Source organism: Crocodylus porosus, unplaced genomic scaffold, assembly GCF_001723895.1.
Source record: "Crocodylus porosus isolate Cpor-Errol unplaced genomic scaffold, CroPor_comp1, whole genome shotgun sequence".
In the NCBI taxonomy this organism is placed as follows: domain Eukaryota; kingdom Metazoa; phylum Chordata; order Crocodylia; family Crocodylidae; genus Crocodylus; species Crocodylus porosus.
In genome coordinates, this window is record NW_017728918.1 from 35,081,030 (window position 1) to 35,095,167 (window position 14,138).

The window sequence follows — 14,138 nt, forward strand, 5'->3', positions numbered from 1 at the left end:
CCCAGAGAGTGGTAGTGGATGGGTCATTTTTGACCTGGAGGGATGTGGGCAGTGGGGTTCTGCAGGGCTCGGTCCTCGGGCCTGTACTGTTCAACATCTTCACCGGTGACTTGGATGAGGGCGTAAAAAGCACCCTGTTCAAATTTGCTGATGACACTAAGATGTGTGGGAGGGATGTGGGCATGCTAGAAGGGAGGAATAGGCTGCAATCGTACCTAGACAGGTTATGGGGTGGACGGATGAGAATAGGATGGGATTCAATACTGACAAGTACAAGGTGATGCACCTGGGAAGGAAGAACCAGCACCATACCTATAGGCTGGGGAACTCCCTTGTCATCAGTAAAGAGGCAGAAAAGGATCTTGGAGTCATCATTGATGCCAAGATGAACATGGGCTGGCAGTGTGGGGATGCAGTTAGGAAGGCCAACCACACCTTGTCATGCATCCACAGATGCATATTGAGCAGGTCCAAAGAGGTGATCCTCCCCATCTATGCAGCACTAGTCACACTGCAGTTCTTGGCACTGCACTTCAAGAAGGATGTGGACAACATGGAGAGGGTCCAGAGGAGGGCCACTCGGATGATCGGGGGCAGTAGGGCAGGCCCTATGAGGAGGGGCTCAGGGACCTAAACCTGTTCAGCCTCCACAGGAGAAGGTTGAGGCGGGTTCTAGTGGCCTGTTACAAACTAGTCAGAGGGGACCAGCAGGCATTGAAGGAGTCCCTGTTCCCCTGAACACTACCAGGAGTGACTAGAAATAACGGTCACAAGCCGGCAGAGGGTCGATTCAGGCTAGATATCAGGAGGTGCTACTTCATTGTCAGGCTGGCTAGGATCTGGAACCAACTTCCAAGAGAAGTGGTGCTGGCTCCTACCCTGGGGGTCCTTAAGACAAGGCTAGACAATCACCTTGCTGGGGTCATTTGACCCCAGTACTCTTTCCTGCCATGGCAGGGGTTCAGACTCGGTGATCTGCTCAGGTCCCTTCCATCCCTACAAACTAGGAAACTATAATGATCCCAGCTGGCCAGAAAAATGTGTTAATCCATTAACGTCATCACAATATTGTAATGATTTATTTGGAAAATAATTTAAATGATTATTTTAATTTTAATTATTAATATAGTCTTAATAAAAGCATTTATAATTTTTACCTTAAAACGTAAAATGTTACCAGTTTTTCAAAATGAAATTCATAGGAGAACATGTGAAGTAAAGTTTAATAGTTCTAATAAATCTGTATGTACTATCATGCCTTTCCATCTGAGCCCATAATGTACACATCAACACATGCAGGCATGTGGGGTTTGTGGTCTCAGAAAGAGGTTTGTGAAAGTACAAACCACGTATTTCACATTAAACCATGCCTGGAAATGCTAATTTGCAGCACAGGGGCAAAATTTGCAGTGTGGGGGCTAATTTGCAATGCAGAAGTAGAAAAAAAAAACCTCCCAGGAAAAAAAGGGGTGTGAAACATATCAAAATAGCATGCACCAGGACAAATGCAGAGACCCCACATTGAGGCACACTGCACCCTAGCCAGCCAGGCATTAGTGACCATCATCTGCTGGACTTTACTGTCTGTCTCAGGGTGGTGAAAGCAAGCAGTAAGGCAAAAGTCCTTGACTTCAGGAGAGCTGACTTCAATGAGCTAGGAGATTAGTAAGAGACATTAGGGACTCGGAGCCTCAATAAGATGGGAGTTCAGGATGGGTGGTTGTTCCTTAAGGAGGCAATCCTCTGAGCTCAGACAGAGTCAGTTCCAACGTGAACCAAAGTGGGCAAGAGTGCTAAAAAGCCCCCTTGTCTCAATAATGGCATCCAGGAGGGCCCGAAGAGAAAAAAGTTGGCATATAATCAATGGAAGCAAGGGGCTATCACCAAGGAGTATTACACCTCCGTTGCTCATGATTACAGGGAGGCAGGAAGGCCAAGGAAGTTGTTATCCTGTGGGGCTAGGCCAACTCTCAGGATCTCAAAATTGTACTGTTAGATGGGAGAGTGTGACACAATTTCACATATACACACACAAAAATCAATTAGGCACATACACACACTAGGCACATACACCTTGCCCCCACCAACTCAGGTACACACACACACACGCCCACACCGAAAATTACCATCCTCAGCACATACACACTTATTACCATTTCAAGCACACAGACACTGAAAATTAGACAACAATCAGTTGTCAATACCCACATACTCAGTACACATACACAGATCACTAATTCATATATCACACACACAATGTATGTATATTCACCAGTTTACAAATATACCACCCACCTACATATACACACAGGTGAGTTCCTAACTTGGACAGTACAATATGTATGTGTGTGACTAGGGTACTTGGGGGAAGATTAAGGTGAGAGAGTGAAAGTGTAGAAAGTGAAAGTTGCTAGGACCGGGATTAGTACCGGTAAACTAGAGAGAAGCTGTCTGAGAAACTGAGGCTTGGGGTTGCTTTAAGTTAATTGATGTTAATTGTTTAAAGGACAATGCCAAAGCCAGCAGAACAGGGGAGCGATGCCAGAGAGAAGCTGGCACAGAGGCTGGGATCGAAGCCGGAGCTACAGGGGTGTCAGAGTGAGGAGACTACGGGAGAGCTGAGAGGTACGTGGGGAGAAGGAAACTGGGTATGGGGTTGTGGGGGAACTAGAAAGGGTGCAGGGAAGCCAAAGAACAGAGAGAAAGAGGGAGCAGGAAAGATCAGAAAGAGAAGGCAGAGAGAGATAGGGAGTAGGGAGAAGTGGCAGGAGACAGAAACCAATGGGACTGGGAGGCTGAAAGTGGCAGAGAGGGGAGTAGAAAGGGACAGAGGAGGCAGAAAATGATGGGAGCAGGGAAGAAGTTGGCTGAGAGGCAGCAGAAATGGCAGTGAATGGTGGGAGCAGGAAGAGGCATCAGAGGGTGCTTGGTGTTTGACTGTAACATAAATTCTTCACAGATGTAGCTAAAACCAATGTCCTCACAATCACTGATGGAGATGGCTTCAAATTTGCCATGAAGTTGTTCCTGTGCCCAAAGCCTGTGTGTGTGGGAGATCATAAATGTGTTATTAATTCAGCTCCCCGGTGGCCTATGCCTTTATCTGCCTCAACGTCAATACAGGTGTGGTTCAGTCTGCTCAATGCGTATTTACCACAACCAAAGTCGTCCTTCTCACTATTCAAGAAGGGTGGGTGGCAGAGAGAGAAGGAGACTGACCCTTATTCCAGGATAGTCAGGTAGTTCCTCCTCTGCTTGTCAGTCTGTGGAGGCACAGCATTTTCTTCATATGGGGGTTTTGCTACATAGAGACGGAACTACGACTGGCAACCAGAATTAAAAATAACAAAAAGTCCTTTTTCAAATACATAGGGAGTAAGAAGAAGGCACCAGGTAACGTGGGGCCCATACAGGACAGGCTTGGCAATCTAGTGATTGCAGCAATGGAAAAAACTGATCTCTTCAATGAGTTCTTTGCCTCCATATTTCTGAGCAGGGACTGGGACAGCTCCCCCACTAGGATTACAGATAGGCTCAGGGGACATGACACCAGGCTTAGGGTCAGGGACAATCTAGTTAGGGAACTTCTGGAGGAGCTGGAAGTGTTTGAATCAGCAGGTCACAGATGCTCTTCATCCAAGGGTACTGAGGGAATTGGCAGAGGTCATAGCAGGGCCCCTGGCATGGCTATATGAGCACTTGTGGAGCTCTGACCAGGTCCCAGAGGACTGGAAAATGGCCAATGTGGTCCCCATTTACAAGAAGGGAAAAAAGGAGGACCCAGCTAACTATAGGCCAGTTAGTCTCACCTTGGTCCTTAGGAAGATCTTTGAGAAAATGATCAAGGAGTACATCTATGGGGGTGCAGCATGGGAGGTAATGCTCAGGGGCAACAAACATTGGTTCATTGTAGGAAGATCCTGCCTGACTAACTTTGTTTCCTTTTATGACCAGATCACAAAGTCCTTGGATGCAGGCATTGAGGTGGATGTCATCTACCTGGACTTCAAGAAGGACTTTGACACTGTTTCTCACCCCATGCTCATGAAAAAACTAGGCGACTGTGGCATTGATGCCTACACAGTCAAATGGGTGGCAAATTGGCTTTATGGTCGCACCCAGAAAGTGGTTGTGGATGAGTCATTTTCACCGTGGAGGGGTGTGGTAAGTGAAGTTCCCCAGGACTCGGTCTGCAGGTCTGTGCTATTCAACATCTTTATCAGCAACTTGGAGGTAGGTGAGGAAAGCATGCTGTCCAAATTCACTGATGACACAAAGATGTGGGAAAAAGTGGGCATACTGGAGGGTAGGGACAGAATCCAACTAGGTCTAGACAGGTTACAGAGGTGGGCAGATGAGAATAAAATGGAATTCAACACAGACAAGTACAAGGTGCTGCATCTAGAGAGAAGGAACCTGCAACGTACCTATAGGCTGGGGAACACCTTTCTCAACCAAACAGTGGTTGAAAGGAATCTTGGAGTTATTGTTGACTCCAGGATGGACATGAGCTGCCAATGCGAGGAAGTGGTCAATAAGGCTAATCACACCTTGTTGTGCATCTACAGATGAATCACAAGCAGGTCCAGGGAGGTGATCCTTCCCCTCTATGCGGCACTGGTCAGGCCGCAGTTGGAGTACTGTGTCCAGTTCTGGGCACTGCACTTCAAGAGGGATGTGGCTAATCTTGAGAGGGTCCAGAGGAGGGCCACTTGCATGGTCAGGGGGCAGCAGGCCAGCCCCAACGAAGATAGACTAAAGGGCCTGAATCTATTCAGCCTCCACAAGAGAAGACTTAGAGGGGGTCTGGTGGCCATCTATAAACACAGCAGGGGGGACCAGTGGAAAATAAGTGAGTCTCTGTTCCCCCAGGCATCACCTGGGATAACAAGGAATAACAGCCATAAATTGATTGCGGGTAGGTTCAGGCTTGTTGTCAGGAGACTTTACTTTATGGTTGGGGCTGCAAGGCTCTGGAATGGGCTCCCAATGGAGGTGATGCTCTCCCTAACTTGGGGCGTCTTCAAAAAGAGGTTGTATAGATATCTGGCTGAGGTATTATGATCCCAGCAGTCATTCCTGCCCAGGGCACAGGGTCAGACTTGATGATCTGTTCAGGTCCTTTCTGACCCTAGAAACTATTAAACTGTGAAACAGGTTGAGGTTTGCCCACTTCACGAGCCTGTCCAGGTTGGTCTGTATTACCAGCTTGCCTTTGAACGTGATCAAATAATATTGCCATTGGTTGCATGATGACATTGGCCAGTTCTTTTAGCATTCTCGGGTGTAGTTCATCCAGCCCTGCTGACTTATAGAAATTAAACCTTTGTAGGTGTTCCCCCACTAGATCTATGCCAATAATGAGATGGTGGTCAGCCCCACCATGATCATCCTGTATCCTGTCAAGCTGGCTAATGCCTTTGGATTGGTGGAATACTGACTTGAAGTATTTATTCAGGAGTTTGGTTTTGTCCTGAGTGTCGGTTATCAGCCATCCCATTTCATTTATCAGGGGCCCTATGCTTCCCTTGTTCTTTTTTCAGCTTTCTACATATCTAAAGAAGATTTTTTTGTTGTCCTTGATTCCGGTTTCCAATTTATGTTCCGTGTGCCCGCTGGGCTTTGTTCACTCCTGAGGGTACGTCCTTCCTGTCGTCGTCCAGCCCTAGGGCCCTTGAGGGCAATGCGGTTGTTCTTTCGCCACGTCGCCGCCCCTGCTCTCTCCTGCTACGTCTTGGTGTACCGTCAATGGTGGGGGTTGCCTAGTGGGTCCCTCGCTGCCTGGGTCTGACCCAGTGGATGTACAGGGGGGGCTCCACCACCCCTGCACCCTGGCTCACACCACCTTCTTGAGCTGAACCCGTGGAGTCACGTGGCCCATCTTGCCCATACACTTTCTTCCCTTGTCCCTATCCCTTATACCTAACGGGTTGAGCCCCTCTGAGTATAGAGTCGGCTCCCAACCCCTCTCCCTGGGACTCTAAGCCAAATAGATCCCAGTGCCCGTGTTCCTGGCGGCAACCCCATCCCAATCAGGATCCTCTTTCGGGATCCTCATCACCCTTCCAAGCCAAGCGTTCACCTGGTTCTGGCGCGCCCTCTACGATGGCTCCTCTTCGCCACCGTCCTGTTCAGGCACCTCTCATTCGCTGATGGCTCCCAGGGGCTGCCGCTGGCTCCCTCTCTCTGGCTCCCCTCGTTCCTGCTCCCTGCTCTTCCCTGGATGTCGCTGGGCCCCACGCTCCTCCTCCACTGCCGACGGATTCCCCACTCCAGGGCCATCTGCCCCTTCTGCTGCGGCCGCCACCATTTTTATCTTCGCCAGCTGGCATCTGGTGCTGACGTCACTGGCAGGCCACAGCTGTAAGAAAAGCCAGCTCATGAGCCGCGCGGGTTTCCCGGGAGCGTCGTCCCCTGCCTCAGGGGAGTTGCCGGCGTCACCCCGGTCTCTGGGGCATTCCGTTTGTGCTTTTGCTGTCCCAATCTTCTCCCTACAGGTATGGGCTTCTGCTGAATACTCCTTTTTGGTACTTATTCCTGACATCCATCACTTATAGGCTTCTCGTTTTAATTTCAGGAGGTCTATGAGTTCCCTGTTGAGCCATGGGGGTCTCCCAACTCTTTTGCTGCCTTTCTTGTGAATGGGAATGGGCTTTCTTTGTGCTTTTAGGATTGCTTCCTGGAGGAATGACCACTTTTCTTGTACTCCCTTTCTCATCGGACCATGGTCCCACAGGACCTCGCTAACCAATTTTCTGAGTTTGTGGAAATCAGCTTTCCTAAAATCAGGGATTTCTACCCTACTGACTGATTTACCGGACTTAGTTGGATGGAGAAAGTGGTCATCTCATGGTCACTGTTGCCCAGTTTCCCTTTGATCCACAGATTGCTCACTAGATCATCCCCTTTGGCAAGAACCAAGTCTAGGAGTGACTTGCCCCTGGTTGGCTTGTAGATTTTCTGAGTTAGATAGAGCTCCTCAATACAAGTGAGGAAGCTTTGTGAGTGATCATATCTAGCTGAGTGTTCACCCCATGAGATGTCTGGGTAGTTGAAGTCACCCATGATGACCATGCCTCTTCCAGTTCTCTAGAGGATTCTAGGTCGAGCTGTTCCTCTTGGTTTGGAGGTCTGTAGTGGACTCTTATAGTCAAATCCCCTTCCCCACACTCTCCCCAGATCTTGGTCTCAAATCACCCTTCATTTCCAAACTGAGCCTCAAGAGAGGTTTAATGTTTCTTCACATAGAGAGCAACTCCACCACCCTTCTTGCCAATACAGGTAGGTATATAGTTTTCCTTCATGAACCTAAGGCCATAATCCATTTGGAACATCAAATAAGTCTATAGTTGACATAACTGTTTCTTTTATGCACTCTCCATTGAGGTTTTGGCTGAAGGAGAATCCAAGCAACTGCAGGGTCCTTTTCCTATCATTCCTTCATACATTCTCACAGGAAGAGTTTCATTGGTTGGCACCCCTTGAACTCAGTTGAGGGGCAGTGAAAGCTGCTTCTTTGCCCTCAGTAATCAGTTCTTACACATTTAGTATCCTTCTCTAGCAACAGAGGGGTAGAAGTATAGTTTCCTAGTGGGCTCACAAGTCCTTTGTGTAACAAATAGGCCTATCTCCAATGGTGACAGGAGTGTATACTTTAGAGACAGCATTGAACCATATATGTCTAGAGTGATCTGTCTCCTATTCACTACCCTCCTTCCACAGTCATTGGTTTAGAGATGCCAGAAGATACATTTCTGACTCATCTAGCTATTAATAGATCTATACTATTCATAAATGTATCTAGTTTCTTGTTGAACCTAGCTATTCTATTTGCCTCTACAATCTTCAATGGTAATAAGTTCAACAAGTTAACTACCATGTGTGAAAAAGGTACTTTATCTTGCTAGTTTTAAACCTGTCTCCTTCTAATTTCTAGGATTTGGTGAATACTTCCTTGCTAACTAGTTAGCTGATAACCACAAAATAAAGTGGTACCTACCAAGGTAATTTTTATATTGGCTCTCTCATACATAAAATGAATCAATACTAGAAATCAAGTACTATATGATCTTTTTGAACATTTCATCCTCCCCACTATTAATACCCTGGATTAATATTTTGTGCCATGTTTCATTGACTAGATGAAGCATGTGGGCTTTGTAATGAGAAAAATCAAACAGCTTGCACAGAAAATTGTGTAGGTGGCCTGTCCCCATAGAGAAAATACAGTTGAACAAACCTTTCTTACCTTTCATCCAAATCACTGTTGATTTATTAAAGGCTAGGTATTTATTTTCTGTAGAATTTGATTAGAGAGGGTGTAGGGAGTCTTATGAAAATGGATGACAACTTAAAAAAAGTTTTGGGTAGAACAAGTCTTTGTTTCACTCAGATGAGAAAGTAAAAATGAATAGTACATATAATACTTCAGAGCCATCTGTAACTTCATATCAGGAATGGGCAATTATTTTAGCTGGAGGGCCATTTAATTAGTTTTGGTGACCTGTTGAGGGCCACTTCGATCTCTACTCTTCTCTTCTCTCTCCCCTTCCTTTCCTCCTTTTCCCCTTCCTCCCCCTCAGTCCAAAACATGGCTGAAGCTGTAGTTCACCAGGAGTCCCAATGCTCAACTGTGGACCTAGACAGGAGCTTCTGCTATGCTGGGCCCCAGCAACATCAGCTGTGGGCATGGCCATGAGGTTCTGGAGCCCCAGTACAGCACATGCCAACAATGTCACAGCTGATGCCCTCCTAGTGCAGCAAAAGCTCCAGCCTAGGTCCACAGCTGAGCACTGGGGTTCCTGTTTGTACCTTATATTTTGTAATTGAAATGTTGTATTGTGTTGCTGCTGCTGAATTTGTTTTATTGTGATGGGTAAATAGTGTTACTTAGAGTTTGAACTTCGTTACTGCTTAATGTTCACTGTGTAAATATATGTATATGATATTTTGTTTTATGATTATGTATATTGTAATTCAATAAATTGTATATAGTTAAGAACTTTGGGCTTGGGCTAACTCTATAGAGGACAGAGGGATCTGTTCGAAATTCCGACATGCCTCTCACAGCACCTCCTCCTGCCTACCCATCCCATCCAATTTAGAATAGAGTGCACCCTTGGGTGTACCTGAGTTACACAGTCCATAATTGTACCCCCCCACCCCCTGTTGGGGATGGTCCTGCTTGGAGCAAGGGATTGGACTAGGTGACCTCCTGAGTTACCTTCCAACTCTAATTTTCTATGATTTTTTAAACAAAGCAGCATTACACAATTCAATACATGTGTTCTCAGGACCTATGACAGTTTAAGCAATCTGTCATGCAGAGCTGTGATTCAGCCCTATGTAACTCCATATGAAACAGATCTCTGCCTGATTTTCACAACACGCTAATACCACCTACTTAGAACAAACTTCAAACTTTGTGTGCATGCCTTGACTGACTTTTGCATGACATCATAAACACTGAAATTCAATTTGGAGGGAAAGTCATAGCATCAGGAGGAGATTTCAGGAAGGTTTTGCCTTCTGTTCCTCTCAGTCCATAAACAGAAATAATTAAAAACAGTCTGAAGTCATTACCATTGTAGAGACATTTCTGACATATTGAAACTTCGCCATAATGTGAGATTAGTGGGTGGAGCAAATGGATTTGCTGCTTATTTTAATAGGATCAGACAGGACCAAGCCTACATATAGAGGTTACTCTGATTTTATCAGTGTACCAGAAAACTGTATTTTAAAAGAAGGCACTGTGATGCTATAAATAAGGATATAATTCCTAAAGCTAAAACAGACTATACTAGAGCATAGATAGATTACAGACATGGTAACAAGAATATTTTATTTCTGATTTTCTCAGCAATTTGTCACTAAGTGGTTTGCTTCCTCACAGGCTCACACTTGAAATGGGAACAATTGTGATTCTGCTGCAAAATATGAATTCTAAAATTAGCAACATGAGGCTTATTGTAAAAAGACTTTACAACAACACTATACACTCAGAATTAATAACAGGAGAACCTACTGGAAAATCTGTTATTTTGCCACCAAGAGTCATTTTACACTGAACAGGCACAGCCAGAGACATAGGGTATCTTTACAGGTGCCCTTGGTGTTTTATTTAGAGCAGCTTTCAGGAGCCACTCTAATTAAAATGAATGCAGCGTTTCATATATTCAGCACTCCATACTTCGAAATGGAGGTGGGGGCGCTTGTTCAACAAGTTTAATTAAAGCACCCCTGCCACCACTTTGAAATGTAGGGATGCTGAATACACGTGATGCTGGACAGATTAAGCAAGTATGCTCTGACACATTCTAATTAGAATGCATTGGAGCAGGCATCAGGCACGTGTATAAGCGCCGATAGTGAGCAATGTCATCACCCATGGTGAAGTCAGGGGGAATGCCAACCATTGGAGACTGGGGGAGTGATGGGAAGTGGAGGGGGTGTGAAATCTTATCTGCACCTGGCTCTCTGCACACTGAAGACAGCTACTCCTGTTGCTGTTGTTGTTGTAGAAGCATCAGATTGAGCTACAGCAGCCTATGGCACAGGGGTCCTGGGAGGCACCCTGCGTGGCCTGTTTACTCCCCCCACCTCCAGATGTGCAGGGCTGTGGCTTCTGTGGCAAAGAGCCCTGGGTCAAGGTGTCATTCTGGATGAAAATAACATCAGACTTAACTGATTTAGGTTAAAGCAGTGTATTGAACTTGTGTCCCAGATCCCCTCTAGATTCAAATTAACTCAGTCTCCCAGCATCCCAGGATGCTTTGCACCTCCCCACACAGGGTTGTCAGTCTAGCCTTTGCCCAAGTTGCTCAATTAGCTGAACTGAGAAGGGAGGTGTGTTCTAACACCTTCCTTGCTCCCACCCAGTTTCTGGCCTGGGCCACTGCAAGCATGTGGCTGCCTTTCCAGAATCAAAAGTGAATATCTGTTCACTTGCTTATTAGTTCTATCTACACAGCTGAGACTAACCTGTGAAAATTGAATTGATTCAGCCTCAAGCTTTTGACTGTCTGTACTTGGCCTGCATGTTCAGTGTTGCTCTCTCTAAATTGACTAAAATGTAAATAAATTGTCAGGCCAAGATAGAACTTTTAATATGAATCTGGGAAAGAAATGTGGCCCTATATCTTAATGAATGCTTCCAAGGTCTAATTTAACCTAACAATTACTTTAGTGTAGAAATTGTAGAACTTGCTGAATTCCAGTCAACTGTAGCATGAAACAAATCTACTCAGCTTTGAGTAAGCATTACTTCTGTTGAATGTGAATGATCCAACAAAGGAAAAATTCTTTAAGAAATCAAAGTATTTGCTAGCATTATTTGTAAGTATGTTCCTAGGCACTGGGTAAGCACCATTATTACTTGTAGCATGCCATCAGTGTGCATAATGTTTTACAAATTTAAGTGAAAAGCAGCCAAAATCTTGCCTCACAATACATAAAACTTAATTGAAGATGAGGAGCTTCCACACTAACTCAGAGAGGGTGAGGTAACTGGGCAAACAGAGAAGTCCAGGCACAGTAAAGAGACTGGGCTTTAAAGACATCATGAAAAGCTGTATTCTTGCCCCAAATAATTTATACTTTACAGTATTATTTTACAGAATTTACAGTATTACTTTACATACTGTATAAAGACAGTTATCAACAGACATAGAACAATGGGTCAAACGATAAACTGGTAGTGATTCAGTCATGGTAGATGATCATAATGTTTCAAAGAAAATTGTTTTATTATTTATTTACTTATTTAAATATTTATTTGGGGCTGGTAAATAGCCTTCCTTTTCTTTCTTTTTTTAAGTAAAAAAGAGATTTGAATGCAGAGCTTGCCCAAGAGAAGAAGGATGCATTCCATACATGATAGTGTCATAATGAGCCTTTATGTTATCTCACAAGAAGTCAGTAAGAGGGAGACATGAAGATTTCCAGTGGTTCTCTGAGTCAAGACACAGAATCAGTTTTTTTCAGTTATATCATTGAATCTGTGATCCACATTGATAATGCATTTGCAAAAATATAAGCATTTCACTGAGATATCCTACCTCCTCAAAGTTTCCACAAGGGTGATTTGGAAAAAGGCTTTCAGATAAGAAGGGGGAATAAAATTAAAAGGATATATTTGGGAGAGGGTAATCATGATGGTATAAAGGAAGTAGTGACAGGATTTAATAAGAGTTTGGAATTGAGGGAACATGGACAGATAGCCCCAAATGTATAAACTTGAGTAACCTGAGGAATACTGAAGCTTTGTCAGCTTAAGTTGCACAAAACCTGGCCTCGTTCGTAGCCACTAAATAACTCTTGTGAATCCACTATGGCCACAGTTCTACAACTGATACACATTATGGAACAGAACTTCGTAGGTGTCTTGTGACCAAGGATCCCACTCATATTGGGCTCCACAAATCTTTCTTCCACTGTTTCTTCCAAAAGAGAGATCGCTAACTGTGTTATTCTGAAGCAGGCAGAAGGCAGTCTCTCTAAAGTGCCACCCTGCCCTGCCCTTTTCTTAAAGGATGAAGGTTGTGTCCATTTTCTAGATTAATAAAAAATCAATATAAGACTGCAATACCCAAATTTTAATACTTTATATTAAAAGAAATATAAAAAAGATTAAATAGTCTGCATGACATTATACTTGTGAAAATAAAACCTGGGTAGGTACATATAGAATTTGTTACAGTAAAATGATAAATCTTACATTTCTGTAGTGTGACTCTTCTTTCTTTCAGCTTGCCTCATTCTTTTTCTCTGCCCTGTTGGCAGAAAGCAGGTCAGAAGTTTATATTAGTTTCATTAATATTTTTTTTCCTTTCCCTGACTGTCAGGATTCCCTACAACATTTCTCAGTACCTTTTAATATTCCTAGTTTGCCATATGCACTTCCCCTTCCCTCCACTCCAAGGGTCTCCTGTATTATGGATATTGTATATCACAAATCATTTAAGTTCCTGAAGTTGGATACACAAAATATGTCTAAGTCTTTCTCAGGTCTTATTATCCAGATAAACTTCACCCTCCAGAAGTCATCTGACCTCAGATTTTTACTAGATATCACACATTCTATGCTATTGGTCTTAGATGAAGGTGGCAACCTCAAACAAGTTCACTGTCCTTTTAAAGAGAATGGGAATGTGTTATGATCACACATTCTTAGCATTTATTCAACTCTGCATAAAATATGAATCATGGATGGACTAACTAGACCATCATAGAGATAAGGGATACTGTGGAGAGGGTAGTTTTAATGGTCATTGACAGATCTGACAGAAATAAGGAGGGGAGGGGAAGAGGGACTCATGAAGAAAGCAAATGGTGAGAACAGACAGGTGAAATAAAGAAGTAAGATATAGAATGGTGAAAGAGTGTGTGTGTGGCAGGACAAGGCAATATGAACACAGTTATGGAAGTTCAGAAATTACACAGAGTGAAGAGAATGTGATCACAGTAGTCAAAGGAAGCATAAAGCCAAAAGAACCTTGGATAAGAAAATCTAGTTTTGGGCTCCACAATTCAAAAAGGATGCGGAGAAGCTAGAGAGGGTGCAGAGGAGAGCCACGTGCATGGTCAGAGGTCAGGAAAACAGACCTTATGGTGAAAGGCTGAAAGCTATGGGACTCTTCAGCCTGGAAAAGTGCAGGCTCGAGGTGATTTGGTGGCCACCTATAAGTTTATTGGGGTGCTCATCAGGATCTAGGGGAATGTCTGTTCACCAGAGCGCCCCAAGGAATGACAAGATTGAATGGTCACAATCTCTGCCGCAACCGATTCAGGCTGGACATAAGAAAGAACTCTGAGCCCCCAAGGTTTGGAATAGTCTGCTGCTGGAGGCGACTCAGGCACCCACTTTGAACGCCTTCAAGACACATTTGGATGCTTATCTTGCTGGGATCCCATGATCCTGGCTGACTTCCTGCCCCTGGGGCAGAGGGCTGGACTCGATGATCCTCTGGGGTCCCTTCCAGCCCAAATGTCTGTTAGAAATATTATTAAAAATGTATTATCAATAAGTCTTGTTAAAACAGCGCAGCTGTCAGCCCTCCCTGGTGAGAGAACTGGGAGAGCTACTGAGAGCTCTTTGTATTAAGGTATCACTCTCTCTTTGTTTTGCAAAGTTACTA

General features: G+C 44.4%; 2 long non-coding RNA genes across 2 annotated transcripts in view; one reads left to right on the top strand and one right to left on the bottom strand.

Moving 5' to 3' along the window:
* Positions 1–5,382: 5,382 nt before the first annotated feature.
* LOC109312206 overlaps positions 5,383–14,138 on the top strand; it is an 11,940-nt gene continuing 3,184 nt past the window's right edge. The window contains exons 1-2 of the long non-coding RNA XR_002101738.1: positions 5,383–5,530; positions 10,449–10,451. This is a non-coding gene — a long non-coding RNA (uncharacterized LOC109312206). The remainder of the gene's footprint in view (positions 5,531–10,448; positions 10,452–14,138) is intronic.
* Positions 6,770–14,138, bottom strand: part of LOC109312207 — a 15,724-nt gene continuing 8,355 nt past the window's right edge. The window contains exon 4 of the long non-coding RNA XR_002101739.1: positions 6,770–6,940. This is a non-coding gene — a long non-coding RNA (uncharacterized LOC109312207). The remainder of the gene's footprint in view (positions 6,941–14,138) is intronic.